Consider the following 12,177-nt stretch of genomic DNA (forward strand, 5'->3'; position numbering starts at 1 on the left):
CAAAACTTAAGCCTTCAATTCACAAATATTATCATTTTGTTAAATAAAAAAAATGTTGAACTGTTCAAAATTTAGCGAACCATATGGCCTTTTAATCTCTAGTGAGATAAGAAATTTGACAAAAATACTGTTGATAAAAAGACAAACTGGATGGTAATATTTCAGTCTTCTTTCAAGGATTTTTTTTCAGTGGAAGTTGAGGGTCACTCCCCACCAAAGTTTATTAATATGAAATTCTATAAGTCTATTAGCAAAAAAGCATGCACAAGATCACAAAAAATAGAACTTATAAGTGAAAAACTAATGATAACAAAATTAAAAAATTTCAATAGGCTCCATCCAAGATGGACTATAGCTTAAGGCTTCGTTTGAGACCGTTCATTATTTCTTAAAGTAGTTTTTAGTACAAAAATTAAATTTTTTTGTACTAGAAAGCTGCTCTAAGAAGCAGAAAGAAAGCAGTCCCAAACAAAGCCTAAGGGTCTAATTGGGATAACTTTCTAGCTGCTTTGCTTTTAAGACAACTACAATTTCTTATGACTGCTATACTTTCTTACTATTTTTTAATAATTTATATGGTGAAAAGTTATTTTTCACAACCAAAATAAGGTTTTATTTGGGATGGTTTTTTTAATGCTTTCTAAAGCACTTTTGTAGGACAAAATTTTGTTTACTAAAAAGCTCTTTTAAAAAGCAGTAAAAAAAATTATCTCAAACTAAGCCTAACTCAATTGTTTTCCACTTTTCCTCATTATAACTTCACAACTAAATGCTGTACTTTCTTTTTTTTTTTTAATTAATATCTTTTATTTATTTCTTTTACCATAAGAATGGAGAATATTATATCAAGGAACAAAAAAAAAATCAAAAAGTTCCCAACTGTGAAAGAAGTGTGCTTTGTACTTATCTAGCAAAGCTTTCCAACCAGATTTCTTCTGAGCAGCTGAAGCTTTCACCACTTTCAATACTTATAAATAAAATCCAGCTTTGTTCAAAAAGATTGAAACCCATCATGAGTTGAAGAAAGGAGCGCATATATCCTTCCAAAACACTTAACGTTTAAAAATGCAAACATGCCTTCGATGATATCCTTCATGACCTTGCTTTACTCGTTTGCTCCATTTCCAAAATGCTCATTGCTTCTGCTCAAAATTTTATTGTATGAAGATTGCTAATATATTTTAAAATTTTAATTACATGCAAAACAATGAAGAAATGTAATTTTGTTTGTTTGTTTTTGGAACATGATTTCTAACTGCAAGCAATCAAATGGCCATTAATGTAAATTATTATTATTTTTTCATTTTATAGACTTTTTGGTGTTAAATTAAAAAGCACATACATGCAATATTAATCATAGTGGTCTAGTTGATGGGGTTCGAGTCCGACATGAAATTGGACCAACCCGAATCTATTCATTCTAAACCCGACCTATTTGATAAAATAATAAAATATTATAAATTTAACATGATATTTAAATTTTGAAAAAAAAAATCTCTAATATATCTAATATCTATATAGATGGTAAAAACTAAAATGATCTTAACTCTTTATGAAGGATCAAAAATATTGCGTCTTGGAAAATTCGCATCATCAGGGAGATAGATAGAATTTTACATCTTAGCGCTGCATGAAGGTTCAACACACACAAAAATAAAAGAGAGGGGTTCATCATTCATAAGTAACACCAAGGTTTTTACTTGGAATCCCTTAAAAAGAGAAAAAATCATAGGGTCTGACCCAGTTTGAATGAATTCACTAGTATTGGTAGTCGATAATATTACAGATAATGTCCTTTTATAGAGGAGGGTGTTGGCTCAATATAGCAAATATACATTATATGTAGCATATTACATAATTAAAGTTGGGAGTCTGATGACATGAGATAGAGCTGTTCTCAAGAGAATATTGGCATGTTCATTTTTTTCGGTAGGATCATAGTTGGGTGACAAAGGTCTGAAGGACTGTAAATGGTGACGGTGGCCAGAAGGACAATAGTCGGGTGACGGTGGTTGGAAAGATCATAGTTGGTCGATGATAATCAAAAGGATCATAGTCGGGTGATGATAGTCAGAATGACTGTCGGGCGATGGTGGTCAAAAGGATAGCAGTGCGGAGACAGTGGTCAAAAGAATCATAGTCAGGCAATATGATAGTTAGGCAACGGTGTATTGAAGGATCATAGTCGGGCGATGGAGGTTGAAGGACATTAATTAGTCGACAGTGGTTGGAAGGACATTAATATGACGATGGTGGTTGGAATGACTATAATGGTGCTCGGAAGGCACCATAGACGGGCAACAGTAGTTAGAGGAAAGCTCGTCAATGGCTGCTATATGGAGGTTTGACAATGATGGTCTAAAGGAGATTCAACAGCAGTAGCCTGGTGGCGTAGATTTGTCAGCAACAGATTAAAGGTGGAGCTCCAGGATTCTTCAAGTCCTCTAATTCTTCTCTTCTTCCTCCCCCTTCTCTCATGTGAAGAATGGAAGGTCTATTTATAGTTTTTTTTTTTATAATGACGTGCTTAGTAAATATGGATAAGATCAATGGCATATTGGGATTCCATTAGAAGGCTCATAGTGATCCCCTTGATTATAAAACATTTATCTAATATTTGAATGTGTTAGGGATGTCACAATTGAGTGATTTTGGGCATTGGATTCGCCTCATCAAGCCGCTCAATTTGACTATAAGAATGTCATATTTGGATATCAATTGGTTATCTAATTAATGCTTTAATGTTTTCAAATAGGCTTTGGTACTCCTTTGATTTGGACCCATTTGGACTCGGATTGGACTGAATTTGGTCTCGTTGGATTTGTCTCCTTGAGATGATCAATTTGACTATATGCTTGTTGAAATCAAAGTTTCGATGGTCATGAATATAATTTTTGAATCTTTTGACACATATTTGCATGGAGATTTGTACCTGGTTAAGATGAATTTTTGTAACATATTAATTGCCTCCCTATTTTTGGACATTGAAGTTTGTGAAGTCCAAAATTATATATTTATATATTTCTAAGTTGGTTGTGATTTGAAGTCTCGCAGGTTTGACTATCTCCTGGACATTGATGTTTACCCCCCATCGAGATCGGGAACTATGTAAACAACCTTGGGTCATAACTTAAACATTCCTTAAAGTTTGCATGTTGATCAGAGCAAAAAAGTATTAGGAAATTGAGATTTAAAACACATAAAAGTGTTCTAAAATGATTGTAGAAGTTTCTTTTGACTCTAAAAGTGTCAAAATTGAGTTCAGAAAATCAAAAAATGGTTCTAGGGACCCTTAAAATGTAAACATTGGATTGTCCGAGCAAAATATTGATCCTAAAAGAAGTGACTTCGTGATCGAACAAGCCAGCCGACGCACCACCCATTGGAGGAGGGTTTATATGCTAAATTATAATCCTGAACTGCTAATCAATAGTCTCCTTACATTTCTCAGAGACCGAAAACCATAAGTAAAATCATAGATAGCTACAATAACTCAACAGGCTACACAATTCGATATAAATTTCTAAACTTTTTTTATTAAATATTTTATTGAATATTTAAAAGCAATTAAATATAGTATAAGAGTAGAGCATATATTTAATTAATTTTGAGCATATAAATAATTGCAATTCATTTCATATAGCAGTTCATATCATATTTTTAGGAGCCAGACAAAATCTCAAAGAATTGTGGCTCCTTATAACTCTCTTTTATGCTTATAATACTAGAACATACACGTAAGCACTAGAACATAGCTTATAGCCACCAAAGCATGCCTTTTATGCACCAAAAAATTAATTCTCTAACACAGATATAATCTTGAAGGATTATGGCTCCTTATGACTCCCAACATATATTATTCAATTACATATGCATATTTTTTATCATATTATAATAGTTAAAGCGTAATTGAGCATGTATTAGAATTGATAAATTTTCTCTAATCGTAGGCAATAGGATTCCCTACTAGAAAAAATACACATTTTTAGAAAATAACCATATTATAAGGAATTATGTAAAATAATATTTTAAGACTGATCATACTATAACACTATTTTTCAACATCCATAAAATTTTTTATTCAATTAAAAACTTGATAAATTTCAAAATCACTATTGTAAAACTATCAAAAAATATTCAAAATATTTATAATCTTAATCTTTATAACATATAAAAAGTTATGTGGTAAAAATTTTACCAATAAAAAGGTAACCATAATTTTTGTTAACGAAAATATAAATTTAATTAAAAAAATTAGTAAAAATTTTGTATTTTTGGAATTTTTAATATGAGCAAAATATGACATACCTTGAGATGAACAAATTTCTTAATTGGTCCAACGAACAAAAATGGCTCGAAGTCACAAAAAATAGGCTTTATCTTTATCTCTCCTCCCTTCTCTCTCAATTTTTCGCCCTTTCCTCATCGTGAGTCGAAAATGACTGTTTGGGAATCAAAATGGCATTAAATAAAGCCATTATGTCTTTAGATTTTTTAAATAAAATAAAAATAGAATCATATTATTATAATCAATTTTCAGTATAATATTCATAGAAATTCTTTTAGGAATTTCAAAATTTATAAAAACATATTCATAAAATAGCTCATTTTATTTAAAAATTCTAGTGAAATCAGTTTTATAAAATGGACACTTAACGGTCCCAAAAACTTCACTTGTACCAATAGGTGCTAATTTCTTAAAAAATTTCACCAATGTCCAAAAATTATGAAAAAATTAAGATAGTTAAAGTACTACACTATATATACTCTGGCAAAGACAAATTGAGATTTGGATCTATAATAAATTCTAAAATAATTATTGATAATTTAGGTAAAAATTCTTTTAAAAATAAAGATTTTCACATTGGCCCCTTTTTGTTTCCTTATCACCTCAATGAGACCGCATAATGAGGTGGCATTATAGTCATCTCCTAGGATTTAGGAACAATTTATTTTTTTAATTATATCATATTTAAATAGAAATAACTATTTATTCCCATTAAAATTAAAAAAAATCTCAAAAAAATTTTGAAATAACCTTTTCCTTAATCCCTCGCCTTTCACCTATAAAGACCCTCCTTGTGGGTGGGGAAAAGGCACAAATTTTCTTCTTCTCTCCCTTTAAACTACAAAATATGATCAACTACCTCTTGTACAAAATGATGGTCCAAAGAGAAATAGCGTTAGTGGCACCTAGGAGGAGATCCAATAATAGTCAGTGGATGAGCAGAATTTTGATGGTGATTAATGATCATTATCAAGATATTCAACGATCATAAGTCAATCATTTGATGCAAGGAGTCCGGCATTATATAGATGAAAGACTAACATAAGTGGTTAGGTGATTTTGTAATTTTGACACTATGTCAATGAACTTATAGTGACGATCGAGCTATATTTTATTGTAGATAGTAGTGTGGGGCCTATGGGCACTGACGGGATAGACAACAATCAACTTGATGGAGGGGTTGGACACTATGTCGACCGCCACAATCAAGTCACACACTCATATTGTTAATTAAGTGCAGGTCTAATGGTCTGAACGTGATTTGCAATAAGTTTTATTTGTTGATTAATCTGTTGATCATTGCCTCAAAAAGGTTTGATCGGGCACATGCTACTTCACAAGGATTAATTATAATGTATGAAATCAAAGTCTGTATGATCTAGATTTTGATTTTTGAAACATTCGACACATACTTGCATCGAGATTTGTGCCCGATCAAGATGATTTTATTTTATGATATATCAAAAATAATTCTTTGACTATTTAAAAGTCTCATTGTAATCTCTTAATTTTTTAACTAAAGATCCAAATGATCTTAAAAAAAAAAGATTAATTTAACTCATATAATCAAATTAAAAATTTTATATAGTAAAAGATTATTTTAATCTTTCAAAAAAAAATTAGGAGATAAATTGGATCATTATATATTATCCTATTAAATGAGAGAAAGAGATAGAGAGAGAGAGATATGGGGAGTATGATAACCCGTGCGACCTAATCCACATCAGCATGAGAGGCAAAACAGAGAAGCTATGATTCCACGTGTATGGGAATGCTCGTCGGAGGCGGTGTGTTCCCCGCCGGATCACATCATTTCCGTAAAACATCTTTCTTTTTTTGTTTACTGTTTTCGATGCTTAGTAGATTATGTTTATCCCTTCTTTCTCTGCGTATAATGATGACCGTACCCTCTCGAATGGGTCGCCCGCAGCTCCCTTATTTCAGCCTCTCGATGATGATTGGGCCGTATCGATCCCACTCACGATGCATGCTCGCATGGAACACTATTTTGGCTCCATTCACAGCTTAATTATTATTATTTTCTTTCTTTAATATTGGGGGATTTAACTAATGATTCACATTCAATTAAATAAAAGTCATACATACATCAAATACATACATCATATACATACATAAGATTTGAATCTAAAACGGCTGAATTTGAGATGATTTTCTTGGAGCTCTATGTTTTTGAGGTTTTTTTTTTTAATTTAAAAAAATATTAAACAAATATTTTAACTATTTACATATCGATCTAACCCAAACTTAACATATAGAATAGTCATGACGTTCAACAAAAATAAACTTTCAATATAACTACACCATGACCACAAAAGAAGAACAACAGAAATAAAAGAAGCATAAACTTACTGCTCGGATCAACTTCACTCTACGGTTCTTTATATTTACTTGAAAACATGCTATATATATATATATATCAGTCATATCATATATCATGTAAATCAATCTTATTATATGCATCATATATTCATATCAGTATTCTATCAGTCTAGTTGCATATTATTCATATTTCTTGTATCCTTTGATCAATCAATTATTCTCGTCAATGAATCAATCAATCAATCATTGCATATCATATATCATGTATTATTGATTTATCAGTCATCAATCAACAATTTCATATATCATCAATCTTATCCATCAAATGTCTTATGTTTTTATCGATCATATCAACCATCTATCTTATCTTTATATGACATCTATCATCAATCATATCTCTTATTTTTCATCGATCATATATATTATCTATCTTATTTATCATTTGTATTATCTTTCATCGATCATATCTATCATTTAATTTATCTTTATCTGTCATCTATCATCTGAAGAAGTGCCTCCTGCACATTATCTTGTACACCTGCAACAAGGAAACAATGCAAGCAGGAAAAATAGAGAGAAGAATAAAGTATGAACATTAAGTTCTATTGTTTTCCTTGCTTCCACACAGTTATATAATCAAGTAAAGAGGTAGACTTATGCCGTAGAGATGAGTCAATTACAAATGGATGGTGAGGATGCAAAGTCAGATAAAGTGCATGATGTACTGGAGTAGTGGAAGCATAAATTGTATTTAATATGTTGGTTTGCTTATCACTTCCCCTCAAGCTATCATTTGGTTCCAAAATAACAAGCTTGTTGCGTAGATACTAAAAACATTGTAAAGACAATGCTTTGGTGAATAAATCAGCCAATTGATATGTCGTGTGAATATTAGAAACTTGTAACAAGTTGTTCTAGATGTACTCACGAACAAAATGAAAATCTATTTCAATGTGTTTTGTTCTTACATGAAAGACAAGAATGTTGGAAAGCGCAATGGAAGAAATATTATCACAAAACAATGTTGTAGGAGGTGTTGAATCGATTTCAAAATATTTCAATAGCCTCCTAAGCCAAATAATATCAGTAACAGCCGTTGCAAGAGTGATATTCAACTTTTGTAGAGGATCTTGCAACAGTTTTCTGTTTCTAGACTTGCAAAGAAATAAGGTTGCTTCCTAAAAAAACACAATATCCAGTCATAGATTTTCTTTCTATAGGGTCACCAGCCCAATTCGAATCTGAATATACATATAAACGGAATTTAAAATTTTCATTTAAATTTAAATGAAATTTTTAAATCAACAATACCTATTTAAATTTAAAATTTTTCAGAGAAATTTCACCAAAAAATCTGTTGGAATTTCCATTGGAATTTTTTTGCTGGAAATTAAAATTCTTTGAAATTTTAGGTGAAAATTTTCCACAAAATCTACCAGAAAATTCACCGAAAATCAACTATTTTTCTATAGTGGTTATTAATCATCTATTTTATCAATCATATCTATCATCAGTCTCTCTCCATCATATTTCATTCATTAGTATTTTCAATCATATTAGTATCAATCTCATATATCTCATCTTGCACATCAGTTCATTTAGTTTACATATTCTTATGCTCATCAATATGCATGTATTATATCAAAATGCATGTTAGGTCAAATGAATAGTAACTATATACATATTGTATATCTCATATTTAGATTTAGTATATTTGTTCCTGATCCTTTTCACCCAGTCTTACGCTCTCTATTTCAAATAAAATGTCATATATACCAAACTAACCAATGAAATTTTTAATATAAACCAATCAAAATATTTTGAATAACAATATCTACCACATATCAAAAGTTATATAGTGAAAATTTACTAGAACAAAATATATGACATTTTTATCAAAGTCATGAGAGAGATATATACTAAACTTAAAATCATTCAAAATAAATATAGAGTATAAGTCATTTAATACGATCAAAATAAATTTTGTAACAAAACAATGGGCAAAAAAGCCCAAAAGACCTTCTCTCTCTTCTCCCCATCTTCTCTCTCGATCTCCTCTCCTCCTCTCCTCTCTCCCCTCCCCTCTCCCCTCTCCTCTTCTTTCCCTTTATTTTCTTCGACAACAAGGAAACAAAATGAGGAGAACGAGTGGCTTGGGTTGAGAAATATTTATATTAAATATACTTTTTAGTGTCTATTATCTCGGGCCACAGACTACAATGTCATTATGTTGCATGTTGAATCTTGAGTTATTGTAAAAAAGAGTGCATGGTGCCACTGCGCTCTCAATCTCAGTGTCGCAATGCTACAATGAAAATTTTCATATTTTCAAATAAATTTCATTTTATGAAATTTTAAGTTATTACAGCAAATTCATGGCCATGACCTTCTCTTCTAGAAGCACATCATCAAAAGGAACTTCACTAATGATTCAATGATGAAAGAATGTAAATAAACTAAGTTTCCCCATAAGCACAAAATCTAATATGTGCGATTCAAACATAATGTATTAATAAATGCCATTTGTTGCCTTGGCCAAAACTTGGCTGAGAAGAACAAGCATTGCCACTATTCATTCATTGTGACTACCCATCCTCCATCATCAAGTATCTCTTGATAAAATGTAAATACTATTTTACTTACTAGCTCGTGAATCTTATTAACAAGCTAGATTCTAGTTGGAATGGTTTCAAAGCCATGTCAACTATTGTACAATCAAATATCTAGTAGACCCAGTTCAAGTATCGATTCAAGTCAATTCAATCTTGCTCAGTGATCTAAGCAAGTTGATCAGGCAGGAAAGAACAATATGAAATACTAAACTCGCCAAAGACAAGATTAATTATGCATGATTATATTGAACTTATGAGGCTCACAATGAACTCGTCAAATTTCTTATATATTCATCTAGTCAATCATCACTTGTTGGGCTCATTATGAAATTATCACGAAAGTCATATTATCAATATACCATGTCAAAGTGTACTCAGCCTAAGAATTAACCATAGTGGCCCTATTATTCAAATCAAGTTATTAAAGCTTAAAATCTGCTCGTTGGCATTCAATAAGGTCAATCAATGACTTCACCTAGAGAAAACTTCATTTAAACAATCTTCATATAATTCTTATATTTTGGCTACACATCTTATGTTTTTTTACAACAAACAATTGTGCTAAACTTTACTATGTAGTTTTTTACTTGCATCATAAATGTAGTCATTATTGCGGCATGAAATCTTGATTGGTACCTATAAATAGGGGATCATAAGAAATGCCTAGTGTACATCAAGTCTTTTGTACTTGAATCCTATAATTTCCTCATTCCAATGAAATCTCAGAGCTTCTCATTCTAGATTCTCTTCTCTCTCTGATTGTTATTTTTAAAGACTTAATTCTATTCTTGTTAGTAACGCTATAATATTGTCTATGAATAAACTTTAATTCAACATATATAAATCACATCATGATTGCTCTTTTTGTTTGACATATTTGAAATGAGAGGAACACATAAATCTTTTAAAATTAAAAGTCAAGATAGAGTTGCCTCAACTGAAATCCTAAGGAGTGATGTTATTCCTAAACTCACTTACATTAACTTAATGGATGAGAAAGATATTGTTAACTCAATCATTTCCAAATAGAAATAGTTTTGACGCTTTTTCCTTCTTCTTTTGCTTTATTTGGTTCAATTTGTTGGAGACTTTTGGATGTGCAATGGTGGTGCTTCCTATTAGAGTTAGTGATGGTCTTTCTACTTCTCCATGATTATTCTCTCCCTTTTATCCTTGGCTGGCTTTGTGGTCCTTTTCTCTACATTATCATGGTGTTTATTCCACATTGAGGTGCACTTATAATTTGTCTTGTTAATTTAATAAATTGGGATTTGTTCACTCAAATTTAAAGAAAAAAAAATTCAAAAGATGAAATTACATTGTATACATCCCAAACTATATAACAAAATCATATGGATTCATAGAATTACTTAGCTTATTAATAATGCTTAATAATGTATGTAACATTCCTTGGCTATTAATTAATGCAACTAATTATTTTTTGTATATGTTAAATATGTTATTAGTGCTAAGTAATAACTTAATAGCTTAACAGCTTAACCAATTGTTTGATTACCAAATAACTAATTTAGTTAATGACTATTCACACATATTATCCAATTAAAGATGTAAATATTATTTATAACTAACATACTAAAATCAAGAATTACTTACATAATATGCAAATTAAGGATTAATGCATTTAACTATATATGTAAGCCCCTCAATTTTCTTAATTAACTTTTTTTTTTTTTTACTTATTCACAATTTTAATTTTTGGCCATGCAATTTTAGATAAAACCATTTTTCTTTCTAACATTTAAAATTAATTTTATTCAGCAATTATCAATGAAAAGATTACTTTTTCGTCATTTTCAAGCACATGTTCATCTTAAGCACTTCCATCACTCAACTTAGACTTCGTTTGGGACAACTTTTTATTGCTTTTAAAACAACTTTTTTAATACATTTAAAAAAAGTTGTACCAAACAGACGCTTTATAAAGTAGAATGAAAGCTGTCCCAAAATTTTAGAATAAAATTTTTAATGATTATTTACAAATAAAAAATGTTCTTAAAAAACATTATTCTTTTATTAATTCATATAAAAAATATAATCATTACATTTTAGATATTTTTATGTTAATTTAAGAGGCTTAAAATTAATATTAAATCCAATCTACTTGGCGAGATGCAACTAAAATAATAAATATGATGATTTTTTAAAGTACAATTGTCCCAACTTCAAGAAGCCAAAGAGACCATACGTGTAAAAGCTCCATCCCTATCGGTTCCCACTTTCTAGGTCAGTAAAATCAAAATATCTTTCGTTTGTCGGACCTAAATATCATCACATTTTACTTCAGTATTATCAATTGCCCATTAGAGATATATCAATATATCATATCGTCATTTTATATTATACTAACAAGAAATCAGTTAACTTCATTTTTTTTTACTTTAATATTAATTAGAGGTGACAAAATAGATTAATTGGTTAAATTTAGATCCAACTCAAAATTGACCTGAAAGAATACAATCAATCAGAGTAAGACTTGTACTTGTTTAATTAACATATCAAAATGATGGACCTGAACTCACCCCGCTAGCAACCCAAATGACCCAAATCCTGTCAATAACCTATTTTGATTAAAAAAATTAAAACATATCAATTATAAATTTTAGATAGATTGATTAAAAAGAATAAGAAAAGCAAAAAAAAATTAAGAAGAAAATTGAACGAGTTATTTTTAAGTCAAAATCAAATTTAGAGATCAACTCAAATCCAACCCATTTAATAAAAAAATAAAATTATATCCTAATCCGACCTGTTTATTAAATGAATCAACTCAAATGCAAAATTTTCAAGCCAAGTCCGATGGATCAAATTATTTTAACACCCCTATAGCTAATTTAATATTTTATTCAAAATAAAATCTCATTCATCTGATAATGTTCTCAGAAAATTGCATACTGTGACTATTAAAACATGGGTGAT

This window comes from Dendrobium catenatum, unplaced genomic scaffold, assembly GCF_001605985.2.
Source record: "Dendrobium catenatum unplaced genomic scaffold, ASM160598v2 fragScaff_scaffold_506, whole genome shotgun sequence".
NCBI classification, from domain to species: domain Eukaryota; kingdom Viridiplantae; phylum Streptophyta; class Magnoliopsida; order Asparagales; family Orchidaceae; genus Dendrobium; species Dendrobium catenatum.